Here is a 14,928-nt window from a genome sequence, read left to right on the forward strand (position 1 = left end):
AGTTGTTCCCATGAATGGGAATCACCCCATGGCTCTCTGGAGAAGGCCACAGGGTTCAGGTGAGCAGATCCACAGCACTCAGACACCAGCCAAGGAGGGGGTGTCATCTCCCAAGGCTTCCCCATCCATCACAGGGAGGAGGGTCTCACTGCCATCACCACTCCTGCACCAGCAGCTTGCTCTGTTCCATGGGCTGGATGTTGCTGGCTGATGCAGGTGTGCACTGTGTCTGGGGAAAGGCTTTGCTGTCCCAACCCTATTGCAAAGGGTGTGAAGTCAGAGTACACCAGAAGTGGCAGAGCTATTTTGGCAGGGGATTGCTGGTGTGTGGCCCTTGCAGCCAGCAGCAGGACCTTCCCAGCATGTCCCTCAGCTGTGCCCTTCACTCTGCAGCTGGTCACAGGATGACCTTTAGGGACAGGGTGTTTGTTCAGGCTACCACCTGATGGGCCAAGGGTCTGCAGTGCACCTGAGGAATCCCTTTGAAGCCAACATTTCTCAGCAAGCCGTGTTTTCTGTGGCTTGGAGACGTGTTCAGAAAGGCTCATCTGCATCAACAGTGCCTTGGACTGTCCTCAGCTCATTTGTAAAATGTTTCCAGCTCCCAAGACTCATGTGCACACTCATGCTCAGGGCATGGGACAGCCAGTGTCTGGTCTGTCGTGCATCTTTGTGTTCACAGCAATGACAGAGGACTGAACCTTCTCAGTGCAGCTGCCCTGGGGTGATGCTGAAAGGATCACCAGGTGTATGGCAGCATGAAAGCGGGTCCCTGAGACATCTAGAAGACCAATATGAAGAAGACAGAAACAAAGGCCTTGCCACTAGTACCTTAGAGCTCGTGTCAAAAACTTTTGCTGTTTGCACTCTGTGGTCCTACCTGGCAACTGAGAATTGGTTTTGTCACGTTGACCAGAGTGGCATTGGCTATCCTCCAGTCTTCAACACCTCTCCTGTTCTCCAAGACCTGTTGAAGATGAAAGAGAGCACCTCAGCAATCACCTCTGCCAGTTCCCTCAGCACATGTGGATGCATCCCATCCAGGCCCATGGATTTGTGTACATTGATCCCTCTGAGACACTCCTGGACCACCCCCACCTCAACCAGAGGAAAGCTCTTCATTTTCCAAACTCTCTTTATTTCTTCCATGGTCCGGGAGCCCCGAGGGGGAGTCTTTGTAGTGAAGTCTAAAGCAAAGTTCATGATAAGGTTTGTATTTCTGTTTAAAAAAATAAATAAGGTAGGTTCATGGTAATTGATGCTGGCTGGAAGCAGGAAAGAGGACGTGCAGTATGTACTTGTGAGCACAAGAGGGAGAGCAAGGAAGGAAGAGAGGGGAAGGACAGGAACGAAGGAAACGGACTTGATACCTGTTTGTAAACTAGGTCAAGATTAATAAAAATTAGAAAAGTCTTGGATCTGGGCCCAATTTTAGAGGTTTTGCAAAGATACATAAAGAAAAGGCAATTCCTGCCTGGAGGAAGGAGCAGCCGATGGCTCCGCTCCGGCAGTGATTTACACAGCCGTCACTTTACACACGTCAGGAGCCCAATTTCCCCTCGCATAAACCTAACCACATGAGTGAGGATTTGCAAGCTCTGGGCTCAGCAGGTTAAGTCAAGGCTCTGGTTTAATCCCTCTTATGAGAGTCAAGGCAAGTCTTACCCAAGGAAAAAAAAAAAACCCTAAAAAAATCAACCCTGGCTTATGAACTGCCTATTTTTATTTCATTGCTTTATATTTGAGCTGCTTTGCTCTGCCATCCCCTCTCATTGCCATATATAAGCAGCCATGAAAATGATGGAGCTGATGGTTTAACTGATCTAAAAAAAGAGATACAAAAGGGAAGAAAAATCGAGTGGTTATTTTGCAGGACCATGTCAGCGTGATGCTTTAGAGTAACTGAACAGCAAGGCTTGGAGAAGTCCTCTGGAGAGCAGGGAGTGATGGTACAAACATGACCTATGGTATGTGGAGATGGGGAGGGGGCTGGTGGAGGCAGAGACAGGCAGGACCGCCCCAGCAGAAATCCAGTCCCAAGGCTGCGTTCACCAGGCAGCAGAGTGCTGGATAGGCTGATGAGAGGTTTTGAGAGCTATTTAGCAACGCTGAATTGGGACTTGAAGCAGAATTAATTGAGCTCAAATTGCATCCTCCTAGCAATCCGCTAATCTGCTGCAGCAGGAGGATAATGACATCTTGAGAAACCAGCCTCAAAAATTGAAACTTGCCGAGTTTTAATAAATGGGCGGCTTTAAAAAGAGGATTAATACTTGCATATAAAAATATTGCCACACTCAGACTTAACGTTCACAGGGGAGTCTTTGGCCTTCCAACGGAAGGGGGATCTCAGGAGAGTTTGGGAACTACACGCACACACGCACGCGCACGCACACGCGATTACGCGCCCCAGAGCACACAGAACCAAGCTGCTGTCACGGCCCCAAATTACTTTCCTTAAACCGTGTTTATTAGTGCTAGGCAGTTCTTAGCATGTGGGAACTTTAATAAAAGCTCCTTTCAAGCAAAGACCTCAAAATGCTCTGCAAACAGCAACAAATCAAGTGTCATGTCAACCCCGGTGACACGGGGACAGCGCTGCTGCCTCTGGGAAATAAGTGGTGTGTGGCATGGCAGAACTGGGAACAGAAGCCAGAAAGTCTCAGAGTCCCACACTCTCTCCCAGTAAATATAATTTCTCCTCTTTTCTGAGGTCTCTGCCACTGGGAGACAGTGGAGAAAATGGGGTTTTTGTTCTGATTGCAGTAGAAGGCCTTTGGGAAAATGGTCCATTCACAGCATCCACAGGCAGCACAGTAGGTTTGCAGGATTGCTGTTCAATCGTGTTGGATGTCTGGAAAATATTCCTCTCCCCTCCTCCCTCCATGGCTCCCATTTGGGTACAGCTGGCTGAAAACACAGGCTGCCTTAATGCCAAGTGACTGCCTTCGCACGTCTGCCTGCACCTCAGAGCAGTGCTTGTCTCTCCAGGCTTCACCTTGTTCCCTAACATCTCTCTCCTTGCTTAGGTTTCTGTGGTAGTCTAATAAGATGGAGAAGAAGCTCTCCACAAAGTCTTATCCATCACCATATGATTAGCATGGGTATCCACAGCAAAGCAAATAAACTATAATGGGCTGTTCTCTCTGTTGCTGTCAATAATGTCATTGCCACCGACCCAGTTAGAAGCATTAGCTGGTGCTCAGTAATAAGCTCAGAGACCGTGCTGAGGTCTCTGTCTTTCACCGGGTGGCTTGCAGGCCACTATGAAATATTTATGAATGATCTTGGATAACATCTGTTTGCTATTTTGCTGGTGATGTTCCCAGCAAAGACTGGCTTGGGAAGCATACACCGGTCCTGGAAGCGTGGTCATCAGTGGGAAAATAAACTAAAGCAGGGTTCAGCCACTGCATCCTGGAGCAGCTACCTGCTGCCATGTTGAAGCACGATGCCAGGCTGTTCCAGCTGTGTGTGGCTGGAGAAGCATCACCCAGATGATGTGTTTGAGGCTCTGCAGGCAGCACTGGGGATACCAGGTTTCCAGCCTCAAATTTGTGGCCATGGTGGCCCGAGGGAGAGGAATGTGTGGTGGGACTCTGCACCCGTGGGAACTGGACCTGCCACTGGGACTGGTACAGCATGGGTTGGGCAAGGAGTGACCATGGAGGTGATGTCGTACCCCCAGGGAGCTTGGTCATTTGACCCAGTAACAAAAGTCTCTAGAAAATCACAAAATATCCCAAAACATCCAGTACCCCCCAAAATGTCATTGTGACTGTCTGAGCTCTATCAGCTCACCTCATTGTAAGCACTTCACTGAGACCCTTAAATAGGTAATTATTGCTCATCTGCAATGAGCAACTTGCACCCAATCTCTGCCTGTGGTGGGAATTACACCCTGGAAATGCCTGTTTCCCTTTGGGTAGCTGTGCTCCCTACACCTCCTTTAAGGTATAGCAACACCCTGCAGCGTTTCCACAGCTCGCCTATCACTGGTGTCAGGCATCCTGTGACTGTTCAGAGTCTTCCTACCTACTCTTTGGTGGCCTGTCCAGGTGACTGGCAGCTGCCCAGTGAGGGCCAAGCTGTGCAGTCAAGATCTCCCCCATGCTCCTGCCTTCCCAACATCCTTCTACTCCACCGTTCCTGTCCTCCCACAAAGCCCTCAAGGACCATGTGCTTTAGCCAAGCCACCAGAGCAAGCTCTGGCCTTTGGCTGTGCTGCAGGGAAGGGATGGGGGTGGTGAGGAAGGACTGGTGCTCTGGCCAGGGGGCAGGGTGGATGCATACTATGTCCCACGAGCCATGCTCACAGGACCAAAGGGCTGTGCAGCAGGGAGACTGGGCACAGGGCTGGGTAAAAGCCTTTCAAATCCCCCAAATTATACCATTCCTGCTGCAAGGAGAAAACAGAGGCTGGGCCAAAGCTGTAATTTGTGCAGGAATAGCAGGGTTGTTATATTTATATTGTATCATGAGTCTGAGTGCAGCTTGTTCCCCAGAGTTCTTGGTACCACCAGCACTTTATGCTGAGGCCCCGTCCACACTGCTGGAGCCTCCAGACCCCTTGAAAAATACTCTTTGAGGTCCTGCTGGAGCTGTCAGCAGCAAGACTCATTAGGAAGGAGTTAACAACAGAGGCCTTCATCCCCAGTCTGACATGGTGGTGACACTTTGAGGGAGGTTTTAGCTTGTCATCTGATAACCCTGTCACCACCATGCCTTGGAGAGATGCCTTCCTGTAGGACAAGCCCAGGCAAACCCTGTGATGCTGCAAGCATACAAGGTAGGGGTGGTGCTGGGGCATCAAGGTGGGCACCAAGGTGTTGCAGTGACATGCCAAGGGCCATGAGGTGAGTTGGTGTCAGAGCCAACACTGGGCTCTGTCCTGGGGAACCCCAGGAGGGGACAGACCCACACATGCAGTGTGTGTGGAGTGAAACAGGGTGATTTCCTCTGGCAATGTAAAGCCAAGGGTCTTTCTGTTTATTTCAACCATCCCTTGTGGCTCAAGTGTGGGAGGAGCAAATGGACAATGCTGGAACTGGGACCAAGTGAAATGCCCTGTTAAGAGGTGCCCATCTGGCTAATTCCTTGGATTGAATCTCCCCTGGGAGCCAGAAAACTTCTCAGTTAAAGACCTTCCTGAAACACCTCTCCATGGTCACCTTTCTACCCAGGACCATGCTGTTGAAGATGCCCTTCCCCTTGCTCTTGATGTCTGTTTACCCACATATGGGTCTTAGGCTTTGAGTGGCTGAGGGACTTGTGTGGGTCCTGTCTTTCTGCATGTGCAAGCTTTACCTGGAAAGTCTTTGGCAATGCCTCTGGGGGCTTTTGTGGTTTTAGCTCCCACCACTGCAAGCTCTTGGAGTATCAGTCAAAAAGGCAAGAAAAGTGGGGGAAACAAAGGAAAAAAGCAAGAGCAAAGGGGAGAGCCTTTCCAGCAAAGCTGCTCTGGGCATTTTCCAGGCTTGGCAGGAAGGAACCCACTGCTACCTCCTACTCCCAGCCATTCCACAGAGCTATTTGAAGTAAAACCCACTCTGACACCTTTACATATCTGCTCTCCAGCCATGCACTTCCTCATGGTGACTTTGCCCATGCTGAAGGGTGATGCTATTAAGACTTTGTTCTACCTGAACTATAAGAAGATGAAAGATAAGTGGAAATAATTTTCCACTAAAGGACATCAGTAAAATGTATGAAAACTGCCTGTCTCTAGACCATCTGGCTGCTGATAATACAATATTAATAACCACAGTCAATTAAGCAGGGCCTCCCTTGGGGAGCAGGGTTTCAGTTGGGCAATATCACAAGAACTGATGTAATCCAAGTTCTGATGCCATCGATAGCAGCTGGCCCAGGAGCTAGGACGCCTGGGGAGGTGTCTAACCACGCTCCCAGCTCTCCCAGGAGATGCTCTGCAAGGATCTCTGAAAGAAGAAGCATTCAGGATGATCTGCAGGGGTGGAAAAACATGAGCTGAAGTGGACACCTGTTGTGGACATCCCTTGTTGAGAGCTTGGACATGCCCAGTGGCTGAGTCAGAGCTGCTGCAGAGGACATAGGGATTTCCCCCTTGTCATCACTGGCAAAACCCTTTTCTTTCCTCCAAGTGAAAGCTTCTTCTTGTTTCCTTTAAGGTTTTTAAGGGGTTGTGGCTTAACAGGGCTTAGCAGGCAGAGGAGAAGCAGCACAAGGAAGAGCTCCTTTCTCAATAAGGTTATTTGCCACCTCCCATCACTGCCCAGCAGTGTCCCACAGCCTGATTCAGCTGAGCTTTGGCACACAGCCTGTCCCTTCACAGGGCTCCTGCTCTCCATCCAAAGCTCTTTGGAATTCCAGGACCCTCTCCTACACAAGGAGATACTTCAGTCACTAGGTGATCCATGACACCCACAAGCATCCAGGATAAATAAAAGTGAGCAGGATAATGCCCAGGTTCCCCAGTAAGACATCACTCCAACAGAAGCTCCAACAGACAAAATGGCACTTTGGCTTGTGAGGAGTCACAGTTTGAGGTGTCACTTTGGGAAACACCTCTGCCAGGCAGGATGGTGTTTGCCAGAAGAACATTCCCCCATGATTTTGCAGACAGACTCCAGGAGCAAGTTTGTAGTACCAAAAAAACCCCTCCTTACCACCTCCCAGGCAAGCTCCTCATAATCAGAGATACATGCTACAAATTTGACATGAAAAGCAGAATAATTTAGCATTTTAAAAGCTAGGTATGACTAGGACTTTTTTTTCCTTTTTTTTTTTTTTGACATTTCATGACAAATTTGAATTTGGAACCATTTGGCTGGAAAATTCACACTCTGAGAAAATTTGGGGCTTTCAGATAAACACCTTTCCCAGCAGCAAAAGCTTCGCTGTGATTGACAAACAGTGACACATGGGAGTTCTGCTCAAACTGTTGATACCTAAATTTTTACTGGGTTTGACCCAGTTCCAAAAGGACTGCAAAAAAAATGTGAAGTCTGAGGGGCAGAGGAGCTGGAAGGGATGAAGAGAACTCTCTGAGTAATAAAGAAAAGGATGTGCTGGAGTTTTAATGCACCTTTACTCGTTGCTTCTAGCCCTGGAATTTCTTTGCCACCAAGGAGAAGTGGTGCTGCAGAGAGGCAGGAGCTGACATGACTGGGATTTATGGGATGGGTGACAACTCTTCCTAAAGCACTTCCCACCTCACCTCCTGTTTTGGGAAGGGTCAGCAGCTTCCTGTCTGCAGGGCTCATGTCCAGCCTTTGCTTGGTGGCTCACCCCATGAAGTCAGTCTTCTTCTTGCCTAATGAAGCTGTAATTACACCCTTCCAAGCAGAGGTGCCTTCATGTGAGTGTGTGCAGCACCTGATGCAAGGGAGCTCTGGGCATGGCTGGAGCCATGTCATAAAAAAACCACATTAATAGTCAACAGGAGGAAACAAAAGAGCAAAACCAGTTCAGGTGAGCTTCCCAGACACCAGTTTCTCAGCAGTACCTTCCAAAGGAGCTGAAATACCTACTGAAGCCAGGCCAAAGAGCTGTTAAAAAGCAAAAAATAAAATTGCTTACATTGAAAATACATTGTGTGGTTCATTTAACAAGGGTTAAGGCAACTTAGAGCCATCAGCAGGATCAGAGCGAGGGATTTGCTCTGTTTGATTAGACAAATAAGCCGTGACATTGGATGTGTCTGGCTGCAGAAGTTCAAATGCTGGGGAGGCTTCTGAGACCCCCTCCCTGCTCTGCTGAGAGCCTGGACACATCCCCATGTGGGGACAAGTGTTTTGTTCCTGACCACCCCAGACAATCTGCTGTTGTGATGCTGGTGCTCTAAAGCGTAAGATTGGATTAGGTTCTTCTTCTCTTGCCTCACTCCAAATGCTGTGTTGCCAATTTGTATGATTCTATGCCAGGCCTTGTGATATTTGGGATTTTTCTTCGAGCGTCAGTTCCTGGAATAAAGTGATTACAGAAGAACCTCGTTGCAGCCTTGGTTATAAAAGTGCATTCCAGTCCCATGTTGCTACCAGAAGGGTTGAAATGGGGAAGCAAGAGGAATGCTGGGGTGGGTGGGGGAGCTAGAGAGTCCTCTTCCACCACCCAACTCTGGGGATTTGCCTTAAAGCTCCTGCATGTTTCACGTAGTCATCTCTGATCTCTGAGCATCTAGTCAAACATTGCTGCTCAGGTTTGCCTCTCGTAGCCTCAGTGATCTCTGGCTTGGAGACAATCTGCTCTTCCACCTTAGACCATCTCCTACAAGGACTGACAATGCAGTGACAGATAGAATTGTCACTGCTTAGCACATCTGGGTGACAGTCCCACATCTGCAGAAGGGTCTTTGCCCCGGCTGTTCTGGGAGGGTAAGGACTGCTGAGAGGTGACGTTGCTTTTCTCCAATGAGGGTGACCTCCACATAGTTAGGAAGATGCTGAACCATTGGAATAAGCTTTATTTCTGATGAACTCACTTCAGCACTTCCTTTCAGCCATCTGCTCTTTTTCCATGTCTCCCTGTAAAAAGAAACACCCCTTGCCCTTTGGAGATGAGTGTGTTTTAACTTCATTCAGAATCACTTCAGTTAGTTTTGGGGGCAACTGTGGTAGTGACCAGCAGGATTTTAGCTCATCACTGCAAGCTTGCCTCTCCTGGCCCTGCCATTGGTGTCCCAAGCCACAACATCACATAGCAAATGGACAATGGCAACTGTGGAATCCTATTTAAAGACGAATCTTGTTGGTTTTATACCAATTACAAGGTTATGGATCAGGCTAAAAGGTGTTTAATATGTCGTAATATTTAGGCACACTTGGCTCCTATATTTATTGGGGCTGTTTGTAGCAACATGTAATGTGTGCTCACTCTGCAAGTATGTGGCACGCACATAAAAACAGCACAGATGTGCTGAGAAGGGCCAGGGAAGCTGGGCCAGCCCATGGCACGAGGAGCAAGTGCTCCTGCTTGCAGGGAGGGCAGTGGGAGAAGGAAAGAGAGGGGAGGGAAAGAGATAAACTTGTACCTGCTGGGCTTGCTCCACTCCCCTGCATCTTACTTTTACATAGTGTTTTCTTTTGAGTTCTTGAAATCCCATTGCACAAGATTGTAAAAATGTCATAAAATATTTTATTGCATTGTACAAGCCAACTGCTGCCCAGAGCCTTAACCCCTGAGCTGCCTCCTTCCCAGGGATGCCCAGCATCTCACTGACCAGCACCTGGCTCCCTTTGGTTTGGGGCTTAACTTTAAGGATAGAGGGGGTTTAAGGGTTTGGAGCTGAGAGTTGCTGGATCACCCTTCCAGGACATGTGGGCTCTAAGACTGATGCTAATTCAGGGCTTTCTGTTGTAAGTTTTGAGTGGCTGGGTTCTGGTGGAGAAGGAGCGGGGAAGGTGGGATGCAGGGGTGGCTTCTGCAAGAAGTAAGAAGCAGTGAGAAGCTCTCTGCAGGCCCCACAGAGCAAACACCAGATGATTCAAGGCTGGAGTCACTGATGACCAAGGCTGAGCCAATCGGTGATGGACACAGCACCTCTGGGAATCACAGTCAGGAGAAAAAAACCCTCAAGCAGACACTTTTTGCCACCAGGGATGGGAGTGAGAAGATGCTGGAGCAGGTTTACTGGCGGGCTTGTGACTGTGGGGGTCCAGGCCTGAGCAGTCTAGGCCCAAAGGTCAGCACCCCATGGAAAGGAGCCACACTGAGGCAAGTGGTGAGGAGCTGACAGCCTGACAGAAAGGGCTCATGGAGAAGCCTGTGGAGGATTGTCTCCCATGGGTGGGACCCCATGCTGGAGCAGGGAAAAGGTGTGAGGAATGCCCCCCCAGATAAGAAAAACAGCTCATGAGGAACTGACCAAAGCCCCATTCCCTGCCCTTCCCTGTGCCACAGGGAGGAGCTGGAAAAAGGGAGCAAAATCCTGACTAAAGTGCAGTCTGCTAAGAAGGGAAGGGTGGGGGGAGGCGCTTTAAGATCTGGTCACACTTCTCATGATCTGACTCTGGTGTCACTGGGTGTGCAGGGCAGCATCATAAGTTAGTTTTCTTCCCTTTATTCTGTGTTGAGTCTGTTTTGCCCCTGACACTGATTGCAGAGTGATCTCTCCCTGTCCTTACCTCCACTCCTGAGCCTCCCAATATATATTTCTCTCCTGACCAGCTGAAAAGGGGAATCATAGACTGGCTTTCATGGGCATTTGGCCTCCAGCCAGGGTCAAACCACCACACCTTCCCATATCTCTGTGGATATGGGCGAGATTGGTCCTGATGCTTTTGCTCCTCACCTCCTACCTCACTGCCAGCCCTTTGAATACCAATGCAAACACAGTCACTGCTCTGCAGGAGTCCCAAGTGTGTCCCCCACTGTCTCATTTCACGCTGAAGCCCTTGAACAGCCATTAAAGGACTGTTGGAGCTTGATGGTGCTCCTGGATGGGCGAGCTTGGGAAGTCACTTTTCAGTACTGGGCCTCAATTTCCCAAGGTGTGCATGGAAATAACCAGCTTTATTGACCTGCTACATAAAGCTCTTGGAAATTTACTGGTGAGGACACCATCATATCAGTGTTTAAGAGAGCGATGGTGGATCTTTTGAGGCCAGTGATGATGGGAGTGGTATTAGACCCTTCCCTTATACTCGTCCCCCAAATCAAGAAGCAAACTGGACAAGAACAGCATGAGATGAGGAGACTCTTGTTCCTCAGGGCAACCCCAGAAGGAAAACCTGAGTCCTTGGGGAATGGTTGGGGAGGCCATCTCTGCACAACATTGGGTTTTTCTCCAGTGCCTTGCTCAGTGATACCCAGCTATGATCACCTGGGTACCCCATCCCTGCCTTGACAGATGCTGTCATTAACTTGGGAAATATTTCACATCAGCTGGAAAATTCCAGCAAGCTGGGGAGGCCAGAGGCCAGAGGCCTCTCCTGCAGATGTTGGCTCTCCAACCAGATCCTGGCCTGAGTTTGTTGTAAAGAAAGAGTGAAAATTAGCCAGCTGTTCTCGGTGGAGATTTTCATCCCTTTTTCTCCCCCTTTAATGAAAGAAATAATAACCCCATGAAAGGCTCAGACAGAACTTACTCAGGCCCAGGGGAAATTCACCCTGCTCAGAGGTATAGATACCAATTAATTCTCATTTAAAGCCTATTTTGAGTGGTACTTCATGGGTGTAAAGCCGGTGTTCAGACAGAGGTGAAATTTCAACCTAGTTGTAGCCCAGAAGGGCAAAATCCAAAATCTCTCCTCTTCCACAGTTCCCAAGAGCACAGTACAGGTGCTAGCACATATCCTACACTTCCTGGGCTGTATGTAGGCTGTGGTATTGAGTCATGGGCTAGAAAAGTCCTTAGGAGAAGCATTTAGTTGCTGTAATGAATCTCAGGGTCCCTCTTGATTTGCAGGCAGCGTTACCAACGGAGCCTCCCACACTGTCCCAGCTCCCAAGCCAGCCTGTGATGCCTCATGTCCCACAGACACATTGCTGGGGTTTAATAAGGGACACAATGCAAATTTCCCTTGATTTTGTGCTAAATCTCCCACCCCAGAGGCCAGCAAGCTGGCGGGGATGTGCTGGGGAGGAATGTAGGGATCTGCTCGTTTGCTTTTCTATCTAAACAAAATGCTTTCCCATAAACAGGAATGAGGAAACCCCACTTGGCCGAGTCCCTTGGAAGAACGGTCTTCACTGGGAATGTTTATATGTTGCCTCTGAAACCTAAACTAAAGCAAACTGAGACTTTGAGCAGAAACTGGCCAGCCCATGGCCAGTGCTGGGGCTGTGTGCCGTGCAGCATCAGTGCAGCTGGGGCTGAGCTCTGCACCCAGCATCGCTGCAGGCAGCAGAGTGCACCCTGCCTTGGGGTTTCCATAAATGAAGCTCACCAGTTGTTCTTGCTGAGGCAGAGACCTTCCACATGCTCGTGACAGCAATGATGGTGGCTGGGGGAGGAAGCTGCTAGCTCCTGCTTGCTTGTTCAGTGTTCATGAGGGGTTATCACATAGTGCCTTCTTGGTAAACACAAGGTCCCATCCTCTTTTCCATGGGGAACCCAAGACCTTTGGGGAGCTTCAGTTTGCCAGCATGAGTCCTTGCAAAGAAATCAAAGTGCCTGTGTCCCTGCCTCCTGTCAGCCCAGGGTAGACCATGGACACCTCTCCAGACAGCCAGGCAGCTAACTGTGTTTCCTTCATCTTAAATCACCCAGGGGGCTGTTACCTGGGGGCATTCCAAGCTCCACCAACTGGTGTGTTGTGCAGCCTAGGTTTGCCATGGCACTACCTCAGTTTCCCTGCTGTACAGCAGAGAGAATTGCATGGACTGCCTGGAGGGAGCACGGCCAGTCTGGTTGGAGAGCACTAGGGGATTTTGTCACACCCCAAAGCAAAGACCCTCAGGATTATTTGCTGTTGGCACACCACCATGGGTCATGCTTTGTGTTAGGGACCTTTCAACTTCCCAGCGGTCACTACACCCAGAGTGCTGCTGGTGCTCATCACCCTCTCCCAAAAATCTATTTCTTCTTCCCAGAGCTGCCAGAAAGAAAACAGAGACAACTGAGGCTTTCCAGCCTCACACCACAGGAACCCACCAGCCTTTTGCTGCTGGACAGACCAACGGGACCAGTGGACAGAACCACATCCCCTCAAGTCCCAGCACACAGATGGCTCTATCAGTGAAGCTGATATGGTCCCTGATACTGCAGGGAGTGGTTTGACTGTACAAATACGAAGCATAGCTGGACCAGAATAGCACATTAGGAGAGCTCTGCTAGTACTCCCACGCTGCTTCTGCTAAGCTGAATGCAGGCATAATCCACTGAGCTGGGAGGCTGGGTCCCATTAGCTTTAAAGGGGATGGGCACCCAGACTCTAATGCCCACCCACTGCTGAGTCCTTCACAAAAGGGCTGGAAGGGTTTTGCAGTAGTAGCTGCTTGTATTCGAGCTGGGAGTGTTGTCTAGAACTGGAGAGAAATCACCATGAATTTCAGTCAACTCCTTGGTATCAGTTTCTCCTCATAGCTCAGCCAGAACAGAGTATCCGAAATATATTTGCATATTCCCAGCATTTTAAGAACATGTACCCCCCACTCCCCCATTACCCCCCCCCCCAACATTAACAGCTCCACTCTTGCCCCTCTCAAAATTGCTGGGAAACAATGCTCTGATATTACAAGGACACAAAATCATCTGTGGGCAGTTAGAGCTCTGACACACACTGCAAAGCTGCAGCTAAACACCATCATAAATGGTGTAACTGCTCACTCAGCCTGACATCCCATGGCTGGGCAGAGCTGACACCCACTGTGTGTGACCAGCAGTGGCCCCTGCACTTTGGTGACAGCCCCCACCACGGACATGGCTTGTGCAAGTGCAAACACACAAGCAAAGTATGACTGGGAGCTACAAAGGTGCTCCAGTTTCCATCAGGAACAGGCACAAATCCTGTTTTCCACCATGGGAAGCAAGGTCTTGATGGCACCCCACATGCCTGCAGTGCTGTGGTGGGCTCAAGGGGGTGTGTGCCCTCACAAGCTGTCACTGGGACAGGATGCATGGTGCACTAAGGAACTGCCTGCTGCAGGTCAATCTGCTTGTGACCACTTCAGGAAGGCACAGCCAGGCAATACTGCAAGCTCTGTGGAGCAGGGGCTGCCTTTAGAACATAGGATTATGGAGGACAAGGTCTGTGACAGGCAGTACAGATGCACACTTGCATCCATTACCAGCATCATTTCTGCCTGAGCAGTGGGAAGTCAGTGCTGTGATGCAGAAATGAGGACCACAGGACAGTGAGGGACACCTCCCACCATGAGGTTCAGGCTCTGTGGTGTCCAGCACATGTGTGGTCCAACCCTGCAGCTGTAAGGACACAAACCCAGGTGAAACAGCAATGCAGCACTTTGCATTTGAGCTGTGGTACAGCGTGCCCTGTCACCCCTCCCCCAAATACACACACCTCTGCAGCCACTGAGTCCGCCACACACACCTCTGCACGTGGGAAAACACACAGGGACAGCAGGTTCACAAGGTGAGCAAGAGCAAAATGAAGCAGGGATGGAAGTGCAGAAGCTCCTTCACATCAGCCACTGATGGAATGAGACGTTGTAGTAAGCAAAGCTGATTTATGGAGTCTGGGGATGAAAGCAGCATCCAGTGTGGGATGTGCAGAACAGCCCACAGAGGTGAAACCAGACAGTGGCAACTAACACAGGCAAACAGCAATGTGCAGCACAGACATGTAAATAAAAGTCATGGTTTTTTAGGGATTCATCAGAGATTCACGGAGGCACAAAAAGGATGAATATTCAAGGAGGGGGCTAGAGCAAAAAGCAACATGGCTTTTTGGTCTCCTGCTGTTCACTGCTATGAAATTATACCAGTTTGCACCATTCAGATCTTTATTCCTGCTCTGGAGGTGCTGCCACATGGAAGTAAAGCCGATCAGGAGGCTCTTCTGAGCCTGGGAATTAAAAGCTGCTCTCTGATTAAAACACCGCCGCACTTTGCTCTCCCTCTGCCTCAGTCTCTGGGCACATCAATGCTGCACCAAGACCAAACACCTGCTCTTCTTTCATGAGGAATTGCATCTCCTCTTCAGCACAGCCCTGTTACTGGTGAGCAGTTCCCATCTTCCATCATGCAAAAGTGAAATGATTAAAAAAGAATTACTGGAATTCCCTACATCTCCATCAGAGATCAGGCTTGGTCATTTGGAAAATAAGTAACGAGCATCATTTGTTAATGTCACTGTTAAGTGATGAATTTTTTTATGCTTAACATGCCAGGCCTATTTTCCCTTCATTTCCACGTTTGTTTTTGAACCTGCTAATTTAATTAAATCTCTACTGTTGAAGAGCTATTAAAGGTGACCAACCGTGTTAGATACCTGCTGAGGTGCACCAGAGAATTAAAGGGAATGGGAGGGGGCTTGGGGGAGAGAG

Source organism: Gallinula chloropus (genome assembly GCF_964237585.1).
Source record: "Gallinula chloropus genome assembly, chromosome: 20".
Lineage (NCBI taxonomy): Eukaryota > Metazoa > Chordata > Aves > Gruiformes > Rallidae > Gallinula > Gallinula chloropus.